At 39.1% G+C, this 13,046-nt stretch overlaps 1 pseudogene; it reads right to left on the bottom strand.

Annotated features, from left to right (window-relative positions):
• Nucleotides 1–5,722: 5,722 nt before the first annotated feature.
• LOC121482110 overlaps nt 5,723–13,046 on the bottom strand; it is a 67,804-nt pseudogene continuing 60,480 nt past the window's right edge.

Consider the following 13,046-nt stretch of genomic DNA (forward strand, 5'->3'; position numbering starts at 1 on the left):
TACAGGCACAGTTGTTAAGCATATTATTCATGGTATATCTCATTTGGTCAATACCCCAATCCTCATATAAACATTTCATCACTCCTAAAAACTCCTTGTGCACCCTTTCAATCAATTTCTCCTTTGGCCAGCTACTGTTCTGATATCTAATAATACAGATCATTTTCATCTTCATTCGAATCTCACATAATTGAAATTAGAGTAGGTACTCTTGTGTCTGATTTCTTTCATTCTTCATGTTTTTGAGGTTCATTCATGTCATTCATTTGTGTAGCTGCTCTTTTTTTTTTTTTTCTTTACATTTCTGAGTAGCATTCCATTGTGTGAATATACCTCAGTTTGATTTTCCATTCTCCTTTTGGAAGACATTTGGGTTGTTTTATTTTTTTTGACAGTTATGAAACAAGCCATTATCAAAATTGTGTGTGTACATGATTCTGTGGAAATATCCTTTTATTACCACATATATCATCCATCAATCTCATATATTTCCATCAGACCTCTAGGGTGACCAGGTGCATCGCCAATAAGCAGTAGTATTTTCAAGGAATCTTTTCTTCCTGAGAAGTAGTTCTCAACAGTGGGCTGAAAACATTCAGTAAACAGATATGCTATTATCCAGGCTTTGTTGTTCCATTTTTAGATGACAGGCAGAGTAGATTTAGCAGAATTCTTAAGGACCCAAGGATTTTCAGATTGGTCACTGAGCATTGGCTTCAATGTCAAAGTCACCAGCTTATTAGCCCCCGATAAGAGAGTTAACCTGTCCTTTGAATCTTTGAAGCCAGGCATTGACTTCTCCTCTCTAGCTATGGAATTCCTAGATGGCATCTCCTTCCAAGAGAAGGTTGCTGTGCCTACATTGAAAATCTCTTGTTAGGTGTAGCCACCTTCATTAATGACTTTAGCTATATCTCCTGGAAAACTTTCTGTAGCTTCTACATCAGCACTTGGCCACTTCATCTTGTTCTTTAATATTCTGGAGATGACCTCTTTCCTTAAATCTCATGAACCAGTTTTTGCTAGCTTCACACTTTGCTTCTGCAGTTTCCTCACTTCTCATAACCCTCATAGAATTGAAGAGAATTAGGGTCTTGCTCTGGATTCAGCGTGACTTTAAGAGAATGTTGTAGCTGGGCTGATCTTTTACCCAGACCACTCAAACCTTCTTATCAGCAATAAGGTTGTTTCACTTTCTTATCATTTATGTCTTCACTGGAGTAGCACTTTCCTTTAAGAACTTTTTTTTGCATCCACAATTTGGCTCTTAGGCCAAGAAGCCAAGTTTTTGATTTGTCTAAGCTTTTGCCATGCCTTCTTCACTAAGCTTAATCATTACTAAGCTTTTGATTTGAAATGAGAGACATGCAACTCTTCCTTTCACTTGAGCAATTAGAGACTATTTTGAGGCTATTAATAGGCCTCATTTCAGTATATTTGTGCCTCAGGGAGGCCTGAAGAGAAGGAGAGAGATGTAAGAATGGTCAGTAGAGCAGTCAGATCACACACAACAATTTATTAAGTTTACTGTCTTTTATGGGTGTGGTTTGTGTCCCCCCAAACAATTGCGGTAGTAAGATCATAGGTCACTAGTCACAGATCACCACAGCAAATGAAATAACACTTAAAAAGTTGGAAATATTGGGAGAATTACTAAAATGTGACACAGGGACATAAAGTGAGCAAATGCTGTCGGCAAAATGGCACAGATAATCTTGCTCCACACAGTGTTGCACAAACCTTCAACCTGTACAAAGAACACAGTATCTTCAAAGATCAGTAAATTGAAGCACAGTGAAAGGAAGTACACCTGTAATAGCTTTATTGGGAAATAATTGGCATAAAACAAACTGCACCTATTTTAAATGTACACTTTTTTAAAGATTTTATTTACTTATTCATTTTTGTGTGAAGGAGAGAGAGAGAGAGAGAAAACACGAGTGGGGGGAGGGGTAGAGGGAGAATCAGACTCCCTGCTGAGCAGGGACCCTGATGCAGGACTTGATCCCAGGACCCTGGGATCATGACCTGAATTGAAGGCAGACACTTAATGGACTGAGTCTCCTGGGTGCCTTGAAATGTACAATATGGCAAGTTTTTATATACTTGCACACTTATGAAACAATGGCCAAAATATATCACTACTAAAAGTTTCTTCATTCAACTTTTCATTCTCCTGTTCTTGGGCCTTCCTGCCCTCACACCTCCTCCACAGGTAACCACAGATCTGCCTTTTGAAACCATCTATTAGTTCATACTTGGAGTTTTGTATGAATGGAATCATGCAATGTGATTTAAAAAAAAAAACTTCTCCTTCTTTGTTGCAGCCTAATTATTTTGAGATTCATCTATGTTACTGTGCAAATCAGTAGATCAGTCCTTTAGATTGCTTAGTAGTATTCTCTTGTAAAAGAATATCATAGTTTGTTGAACCAGTAAGCTATGAATGGACATTCGGTTTGCTTCTAGTTTTTGGCCACAAGAGATAAAGTTGCTATGATCATTCACACAGAAGTCTTTGCATGAATATATGCTTTAATTTTTCCTAGGTAAATATTTAGGAATGCAATAGCTGGATCTCACTCAAGATACATATCAAACATTTTAAGAAACATTTTAGTTCTTTTCAAAAGTGCTTATAATATTTGAGATGCTCATGAGCAGTTTATGAGAGTTCCAGTTCTTCCAAATTCTCACCATCATGAGGGTTAGCTGCTCTAATAGATGTGCATCAGTGCCTCATTTGTGGTTTTAATTCACATCTCCATTTTACTAATCATGTGTAGCACTTTTAATGTGCTTATTTGCCATCTGAATATCCTCTTGCATGAGATTTATGTTAAAATATCTATTTTTTATCTTTTACCTATTTTTTATTGGGTTCTTTGTTCGTTTTATTGGTAAGCTGTATTTAGAAGCCCAGATCTAAGTATTTAGATCCACTACTACTGATATAGTAGTATATCCACTACTATTGATCTGTTGTTGCTTCCCAGGCACCTCAGTGGACAGTTAGAGAATTAAGGATTTAATACTATACAGGGGTGCCTGGGTGGCTCAGTCAGTTGGGCAACCGCCTTGGGCTCAGGTCATGATCTCAGGGTCCTGGGATCAAGCCTCGCATCAGGGAGCCTACTTCTCCCTATGCCTCTGTCTCTCTGTCTCTGTCTCTCATGAATAAAGGAAAAAAATCTTTAAAAAATTACTATCCATATGTACATCTACACATTTACACATGGTGAACACATTTACATCTGATTGTTTACTTGTGCATGTTGAAAATCATGAGTTCATAAAGGTATTTCTAATTCCAACCTAACTACCTAAGTCATTTTAGGTTTCTCTCTCTCCCTCTCTCATTTTACTTTCTGTATCTTTAACTTTATTGCTCAATATTGAGAAGTCTGGATCCCATTATCCTTAACATATTTGCTTGTTTGTAGTTTCTTTGTATGGAACTGGTCTTCTCTTCATTGTCACTGCCCTCCTCCCCTCCATATGGATAATCTTTTTATTCTGCTTGGGTTCTGACCCATACAAGAGATGACTCTTCCCCAGTGATCTCCATAACCAGCTCAGAAATCAACATATACACCACTGTGGCACAGATTACTAGGTCATACTCTGCAACCTCACCACTGGACTTACTCCTTAGGCTCAAGCTCTGACACCTGGCCTTGGGCCATCACCTGGACTCCTTGTCTCTTCCCTCAAGTGAGGATATCAACTTTGCTTAGTCCATCTGATTGTTTTCAGAGGAAGCAAGTCCAGAAAGCAAAGCGAAAGGAAACTAGGGGAAGAGATGGCAAGAGAAAATGGATGAGGAAGAAATTCGCCTCACATTAAAGATGCGAATTTGTATCAGGCCAATTGAAACTTATGTTGTTGCTTCTTTGTACACATTTTTAAAGTTTCAAATGTTTCATTATCATTCAGTTCAAAACATTTTCTAATTTCCCTTGTGATTTCTTCTTTGAGAATTCAAATATCTATGTTTGATTTATAAATATATTTGTAAACAACTTCCTGATATTTCAGAGATTTCTAGATAATCTATTATTATAAATTGCCACTTTTATTCCACTCTGGTCAAGAACATATTCTGTGTTATTTCTTAAGTTAGAAATTTATTAGATCTATGTGATAGCCCAGTATGTTACCTGTATTAAGGATAATTCCAAGTGCCCTCGGATACAATGTAACTCAGCAATTGCTGAGTGTAACCTTCTGTAAATATCAATTAGGTAAAATTGGAGGGTAGTATTATTCATATCTTCTCTATTTATTCCTGTACTCTGCCTATCAAATGTTGGGAAATGTGAAATAGTGAAGTTTCCAGTTGTAATTGTGGATTTGTTTAATTATTCTATCGCTAGGTAAGTTTTTGTTGCTGTTTTTTTTTTTTTTTTTTACTGGATGTAGTTAGAAGCTCTGTTATTAAATACAAACATATTTAAGATGGTCATGTTTTGTTGTGAAATTTACCCTGTTTCATAATGCAATGTTCCAATTTATCTTTGGCTATACTCCTTGTCTTAGAATATATTTTGTCTGAATTAACTCCTTTAAGCTTAGTGCCTGCATTTTATATCATTTTCCAGCATTTCTTTTGCAACCTATTTAAAGACGGAGATATATTTGGTCTTTGGTTTTAATATTGCAATATTTATCTTTTAATAAAATGCTTATTTCTAAGATTTCATGCAGTTTACTCAGTTTACTGATATGGTTTAAGTCTACTATCATTCTAATTTTCTTGTTCTTCCATCTGTTTTGCTGTTCCTCGTTTAGTTGTTATTCCATGTTTTGTTTTTGTTTCCAGGTTTGTCTTTTTTTTTTTTTTTGCATTCTAAGCCTAGGTTTATTCAACACAATCTTTTCACTCTACACGACAAAGAACAAACACAATGTTATCTAAGATGTTGCCAAGTTCCAGAAACGCAAAACAGAAAATGTATAGTGCTGACTGCACAATAAAAGCTGAAAAAACATAAATAACAGCGGTGACAGCAGGGTTGAGATGACCCTGAAGAGCTGGTTCTTAGCTTGCTCTCCAGTTTTCGAGAGAGAAAAGGAGACATGGGGTGGTGTATGTGTGTGTGTGTGTGCGTGTGTGTGTGCGCGCGTGCGCACATGGGTACATGTAAGAACAGAACCACTTAGGGCAACTAACATAGAGTGATCCAAGAGGTCAGAAGAGGACTCAAGCAGGGGAGCAGGGCTAAGACTAACAGGAATAGCAATTGTGAAAAGTACATCCTTTCCTGAAAGTCACTCAGCCCTCCACACTGGCCCCAGATCATCAGTGGAATGGGGCAGCTTGCTTGTAGCCTAGTGCTGCACTGCCACCCAGAGTCCTGCTGGTCCTGCTGGCTTTGCCACTACACCGAGTCTCAGGAACTGGGAACATGGAATCTTTCTGGCCAGAAAATTGGAGGGGGTCTTTACAGGCACACATTTGAACACCACCACTTCTGAAGCTGGAGCTTGGCCCTAAGTGGATCCTTAGATAAGTAACAACACTGAGTTGGACACGATGTAAGTCACAGATGGTAGAGCCTGCTTAAGGGGATGGGTTGAGCTGGGGCTGCTTGTGGCTGTGCTGCTGGAGTGGGGACAAGGTTGCAGTTGCACATGAGATCCGCAGGGCAGGGGTACAACCTGATCTTCTACGGGGGGACCTGGCAACACACGGGAGGTAGTGGCAGCACCTGGGGGTGGACTAGACCAGGGGACTAGGTGCAGGCACGGTGGGAGCAGTAATCTCCTGGCCACGGACTTGCCTTGCATCCAGGAGCTTCTGTGCTTTCTTGGCTTCATCTGGATTCTCAAACTCCCTGTATTCAAAACTGTTGCATAGATGGAAGTGAATCCTTTTTACAACCATGTCAATCATTTTCTCATAGGTAGAGATTATCTCCATCATGTGATCCTTGGTCACATTCCTGGTGAGCCTCCCAACGTGCCCTTTGGTGGAGTTAGTGCCAAACCTCTATCTTTTCCTTTCCTTTTGGGTGATTTAGATTTGGAGCAGGAACCTCACTCGTCATCTCTACACCAAGAAATACTGGGAGAACATGGGGAGCTACAGTATGTGCTAGACTTACCCAGTGCCCAGGGAGGAAGAGCCAGAGCTGCTGCAGGAGCCAGAGCTGCTGGCCGAACTGGATGAGACTGGTACTGCTGCCACACTGGGAGCGCTGCACCTCTTTCTTTGATCCTTGCCATGACCATTCTGACTGGACTCCTTGGTGCTCTGTTCACTTTTAGAGGGATCCTTGGACTTCTCATCAGAGTAGCTTTTGCATTTGGTAGAAGAAGGGGCTCTAGTGCTGGACTTTTTTCATTACTACTATTATTATTATTTACATTTACCAAGTTCTCTTTCACTCCTCCCTTTCTGATGGTGCTCAAAGCAGTAATGGTGGCATCACATAGCTAAATTCTCACTTCTAAGTCCAGGCTGATAAATGATCCCTAATTGACTACAGTTCTTACCAAATGGCAGCAACTCCCCTATCCAGGTGCGGGGGCTGAGACTGCTCCCACGGAAGGGCTGGCATTGCAGACATGGGCTCCAGCCTGTGGAGAGGCCCGGGGCACAGGCCAGACTCCTGCTGTGCTGTGTCTCAGGGCCTGGCTGGGCTGCATCAGAGCTGATAAAGACACAGCATTCTGATTTTTGCCAAGGCTATGACCAACCTGTCTCCCTCTCTCTGGTGGTTTTCTGTTTTTGTTTTTTGTTTTTTTTTTTCTTTCAATCTTTTGGTTACTTGAATATTTTTAATATTTTTTTCCATTTAATACTTCATTTTATTTTTTATACTTCTTTGTATAGCTATTATTTTAAAGTGCTCATTTGAACAATTACAAGAAACAGTCTTAATTATAAGAGGGAGCCTTAATTAACTATAGTCTATCTAAAAGTAATACTGTATTTTAAAGTAATATATTTTTATTATCTTACAGTTTCTGTGGATAAGGACTGGACAGATCTTGGATAGTTCCATCACTTCACAGACTCCCATGAAGCTTTATAAAATTGTCATTGGGGGCTGGAGTCATCTCAGGGAGGTAGGGAAGCTGCAGTGACTCCATTTTTAGAAAAGCTCCCTGTCTGCTCTTTTACACTAGGTCTTATTTACTCATATTCTATATTTTAGCTCTGAATAAGCCAAGGAAACTATTTTTCCCTTCAAGGGACAAGCAAGAAAGTTAATCATTCTCTGAGTTTTGTCCTAGGATCTAAACACATGATAACATATAAGAAGCTCTGCACTCGGGGATCCCTGGGTGGCCCAGCAGTTTCACACCTGCCTTTGGCCCAGGGCATGACCCTGTAGTCCCAGGATCGAGTCCCACATCGGGCTCCCTGCATGGACCCTGCTTCTCCCTCTGCCTGTGTCTCTGCCTCTCTCTCTCTCTCTCTTATAAATAAATAAAAATAAATCTTAAAAAAAAAGAAGCTCTGCACTCAGTGGAGAGTCTCCTGGAGATTCTCTCTGTCCCTCTCCCTCTGCTCAGATGCTCTCTCTCTCACTCTCTCTCCAAATAAGTTAATCAAAGAAAGAAAGAAAGATGAAAGAAAGATGCCTGGGTGGCTCAGTGGTTTAGCATCTGCCTTTGGCCCAGGGCATGATCCTGAATTTCCAGGATCGAGTAACACCTGGGCACCATGCATGGACCCTGCTTCTCCCTTTGCCTGTGAGTCTGCCTCTCTCTCTTTCTTTCTGTGTGTGTGTGTCTCTCATGAATAAATAAATAAAATATTAAAAAAAGAAGAAGAAAGAAAGAAGAAAGAAAGAAAGAAAGAAAGAAAGAAAGAAAGAAGAAAGAAAGAAAGAAAGAAAGAAGAAAGAAGAAAGAAAGAAAGAAAGAAAGAAGAAAAAAGAAAGAAAGAAAGAAGAAAAAAAGAAAGAAGAAAAGAAAGAAAGAAAGAAAGAAGAAGAAAGAAAGAAAGAAAGAAAGAAAGAAAGAAAGAAGAAAGAAAGAAAGAAAGAATAGCCTACAGGAAGTGTTATGCTCTAGGAATGAGAAAAAAAAAAAAGGACTATCCAAGATTAGTAAGAATGTGAGGCAGCTAGAATTTTCATATAGCATATAGCTTGCCTTTATGGAATGCATTTTCTATAGAAAACATTTTAGAAATATGTTATAAAATTAATATTACCTTATTAACAGCCATTCTACTCTTATATGAGAATAAGCACTTGTGTCCACCAAAAGACTTGAACATGAATGTTTATAGCCCCTTTACTTATAATAAACAATAAACTAAAATAACCTAAAAAGTCCATCAACAGGGCAGGTACACAAATTGTGGTATATCTCTAAAATGAAATATTACATAGATTTGAGAAATAATGGACCAATCCCCATATAAGAGAGTAGACAAATCTTGCAGACATCATTCTATCTGTAATAATTCAGACACAAAAGAGTACTTATACTATAATTCCTTGAGAGATGTTAAAGCACCGATAATCAGTATCAATGGTGATGCAAAGAAGAGTAGTGATCTTTGTGTTATGTGTGAGGGAAATTATGGACTGTGAGAGGGCCTCCATAGAGCTGGAAATTATATAAATCTTAATCTGGTTGATTTTACATGATTGTTATTAATACATACAATTTATTGAGTTGCACATTTGAGATTCGGGTACTTTACTGCATGTGTTTTACATTAATAAAATCATATCAGATATTCACAGAGAAAAATAGTGCATTTAGGTAAGAAAATGTACGCAATAGACACTCATTAAGCATATAAGACTTGTTAGCTATAGAGTGAGAGGAGTGGAGCTTAGAATACAGGGGAACAAACTATGTAGTAAAGGAGAATCCTAGAAAGCACTGAACTAACATTGGATTATAAAGATCAAGCGATTGTACAATCTCTTTTCTAGTAGTAAAAAATGGCATCATGTTGTGTGTTGCTTAGATTTGTTCACAATATTATTTTGAGTGACTGTAAACTATTGCGTATAATGGTTGCCTGATTTCTCTAATTATTATTAGTTAGTTAACAATCTCTGATGTGAAGGACATATTTCTCCAGATATCTCTTAAAGGTTTCATTTATTTATTTGAGAGAGAGAGACCGCGCAGACGAGCCCAAGCAGGAGGAGGGGCAGAGGAAGAGGAAGAAGCAGACTTCCAAGCGAGCAGGGAGACAGTGTTGGGGCTCCATCCTAGGACCCTGGGGTCATGACCTAAGCTGAAGGTAGACTTTTTTTTTTAATTTAATTTTGTTTTTTTATTTATTTATGATAGTTACACAGGGAGAGAGAGAGAGAGAGAGGCAGAGACACAGGCAGAGGGAGAAGCAGGCTCCATGCACCGGGAGCCTGACATGGGATTCGATCCTGGGTCTCCAGGATCGTGCCCTGGGCCAAAGGCAGGTGCCAAACTGCTGCGCCACCCAGGGATCCCTGAAGGTAGACTTTTAACCAATTAAGCCACTCAGGCATTCCTTCAGATATTTTTCAATAAAAAGGGTGCTCTCCAAGTTCCACAAGAGTTTCCAAAATCAGATTGTTTGCTATATACATATAATTATGCTTTGTTGTTTTTATTGTTGTTTATTTTTAATACAGTAAAGAAGCATCCCTGACATTTATCAGTCGGTAGCTGCAGTGTGTTCTGTTTAACATAAATTAATTCACATAACAATACATTACACTAGCTCAGTGGTTCTCAACTAGGGGTGACTCGGTCCTCACAGAACATTTGGCAATGACTGGAGACATGTTTGATTGTCTTGACTGGAAGCAGAGGTTTTTCTGGCATCTAACGGGTCAAGTCCAGGGTGCTGCTAAATACCCTACAATACACAGGACTACTCCCACAACAAATAATTAATTGGCCCAAAATATCAATAGTGCCAATGGCTGAAAACCTCTAAATTAGATCTATCTGTGGCCTTGACGGAGCAAGACAAAAGAGACCACTTTGTAATCATGTCTCAGCACAGGCAGAAACAAAAGCACAATGTGCAAAACGCAGCAACAACCAAGCTTTCTTCACAACATTAGTGACTCCCAGGCCACCAATTACGGATCTAGTCCCTCTCCACTCATCTTGTCTATTCAATTATGAGAATTGATATATCCAATCATGGAATAGTCCCTCCTCTACTTGACAGTACTCAGTCTAGAGAAAATTCTCCTTCTCTGAATTCTCTCACAAGTTGTCTAATATTAGCTTTGAATTATCTCATTGATATGACATAAGCTCAAATCATATAACAAGCCCTTCATATTTCCCTTATTGGAAGACATCATGATTCCCTCTAGTGTGTGCTGCTCTTTGTTGCTGTAAGAATACACCCAGATACAGGTAAATTTTGTTTGGCTACAGGTCTGTGTTACCTCCTGCCAATCTTTGGCTGGTGACCACTTTTGGTTTATGTGATTTTTGTTGTCTTTGTTGTTGTTGAATTTTAGAAAGTTATATTTGTAAGAGAACCTTGAAAGAGAAAACAATATAGCACCTCCAAAATATGCCTTTATGACATAAGGATGATTTTGAGTTGATTATTGTGATAAAAAGCAAACACAGGAGAACATCTGAAAACAAAGTAGGACTTATCTTTGTAAAAGAAGCTAACATTTATAAAGGAAATCTCCATCTGTAAGGGGGTCTCCCACTCTGTACCAGGAATAGACAAATGGCTAAATCACAAGAAACTTTTATCAGTGGAGAAAGTGGGAACTTAAGTCTGCATAAGGAACCTTACTCTTGGGCAGCCTGGGTGGCTCAGTGGTTTAGCGCCGCCTTCAGCCCATGGCCTGATCCTGGAGACCCAGGATAGAGCCCCACGTCAGGCTCCCTGCATGGAGCCTGCTTCTTCCTCCGCCTGCGTCTCTGCCCTTGTGTCTCTCATTAATAAATAAATAAAATCTTTAAAAAAAAAAAGAATCTTACTCTCGTTTACCCTGCCTTTTCTAGTACCCTTTTTGTAACTGGCCTCCCACATTTTTCTTTCTTTTGTCTTTAGCTTAAGATGACACGTAAGCTTGAGTTCTGAGCCACCTCTGAGACTTACTCATTTTTCTCTGAGTGTCTCTCCCATACACATGTTAATATACTTTTGTTGTTTTTGTTGTTAATCTATTATTGCAGGGGTTTCAGCCATGAACTGTGAATGGTGGAGGGAAAGTTATTTTTCCTCCCCTGCAACTTCAAGGTGTTCTTTTAAATATGGATGATGTCATTAAAGATGAACTGCATCTGCAACTGGTGGTCTAGACAGAGAAAAGTAATTATTGATCAAACTATCTGGATCGAGGCTAGATGAACACACACACACACACACACACACACACTCTCTCTCTCCTCATTTCATTTTATTCTTCAGTTTAAGGTTTATACTCTGTAATATACTTTTTGAAAAATACTTTAATTATCTATATCTTCTTTGTCCCTCAGACTGGAATGTTAGGTTCTTAAGGACAATAAATGTGTCACATTTAATTTATTGCATGCATGGCACAAGTCGTACTACAATTTAAAAAAAATCAATAAATGTCTACTGTTATACTTTAGTTATAATTCTGCTTAAACATTCATTGGCTAACCCCAACTTTATTATAAGTACTTTAAAACCAGAATAATATGGTAAACTTTTTAATAGCTGATAGTAGATGTTATTTTTTTAACAGATGAATAAATTGTCCTAATTGACGTATTTCTATACATTCCATGGTATAACTTACTATCGTGGCTAATGAAACTGATGTGATGGCATTTGATTGCAACTGCAGGAAACTGGAATTTAAAAAGGTTTTTCCTTAATGCATGATTTCATTAAGGACATTGTTGAACCACACATTCCATTAGCAGTTTCAAGTTAGGAATGCAGAGGTGTTTCCTGCCTTTCTCATCCGTAGGTAAGGGCAGCAGTGATTCAGCCATCCCAGGTATGTGATCTCAGCTGATGTCAAGTGGTTGGAATGGAGCCTTACTGCTGTATCTCCTCAAAATGTTATTTCTAGACTGACCAGGTCCTGTAGCATACGCGCATATTCAAACTGCCGGCTCTTTAGAATGAAGACTTTTCAATCAGCCAGGAGATGTAGGCAAACTGGCTTCCCACCACCTCAGAGACTGCATTTGCCCCAGCTGAGAGATTAGGCACTGATAGCTCTCAATTGGTTCAGTAACTGAAGAGGAACTTGCTACCAGTCTTTGGACTGTGGGAGAGTGACAGTCCCATGGTGCTGAAAATAAACAAACAAACAAACAAACAAAGAAATAAAGTAAGTAAGTAAGTAAGTAAGAATGCAACCATGAGGGCAGCCTGGGTGGCTCAGCGGTTTAGTGCTCCCCTCCAGCCAGGGTGTGATCCTGGAGACTCCAGATCGAGTCCCACGTCGGGCTCCCTGCACGGAGCCTGCTTCTCCCTCTGCCTGTGTCTCTGCCTCTCTCTCTCTCTCTCTCTCTCTCTCTCATAAATAAATAAGATCTTAAAAGAAAAAAATTCAATATGAATAGAATTATCCCTGTTTTCAAAGAGCTATATATCATTTTATTTGGGAGTGACGTATTGACAAGTAAACAATCACAAAACAATAGCATACGCTAAAATAGAGGGGAGGGGGGACACATTCACAGGAGAATAAGTGTGGTTCATTTAACCCAAGGAAGTAGAGGAGTGTCAACTAAGAAATGCCTACTAGTGATATTGATTGATACGTTAGCTGAATTTGGGAGGGTTGCTCAGAATTTGCCAATTAAACCAGGAGTCTGTTCCTTTCAAGCAGTGGAAAGATGCCTCAAAGATGAAGAGGTAAAAAAAAATGAGGGGTACTTTTAGCAAAATGCTAAGAAAAGAGTCAAGTTTACTGTACAAGGTGAAGGAAGGAAATGGACTGCAAAGTTAGACAGAAATGAGATCATAATAGGCTATGTGCCATCTAAAAACGTTGAACTATATCCTGAAGGAGAATTTTTACCTGTTTAATTGTATGATTTTACAAAGTCTCATGAGCCCTCACTCTTCAAGTCCCGTAGGCCAGATCTCCAACCCTTACTAGTCAGCATTC

Source organism: Vulpes lagopus, chromosome 24 (genome assembly GCF_018345385.1).
Source record: "Vulpes lagopus strain Blue_001 chromosome 24, ASM1834538v1, whole genome shotgun sequence".
NCBI classification, from domain to species: domain Eukaryota; kingdom Metazoa; phylum Chordata; class Mammalia; order Carnivora; family Canidae; genus Vulpes; species Vulpes lagopus.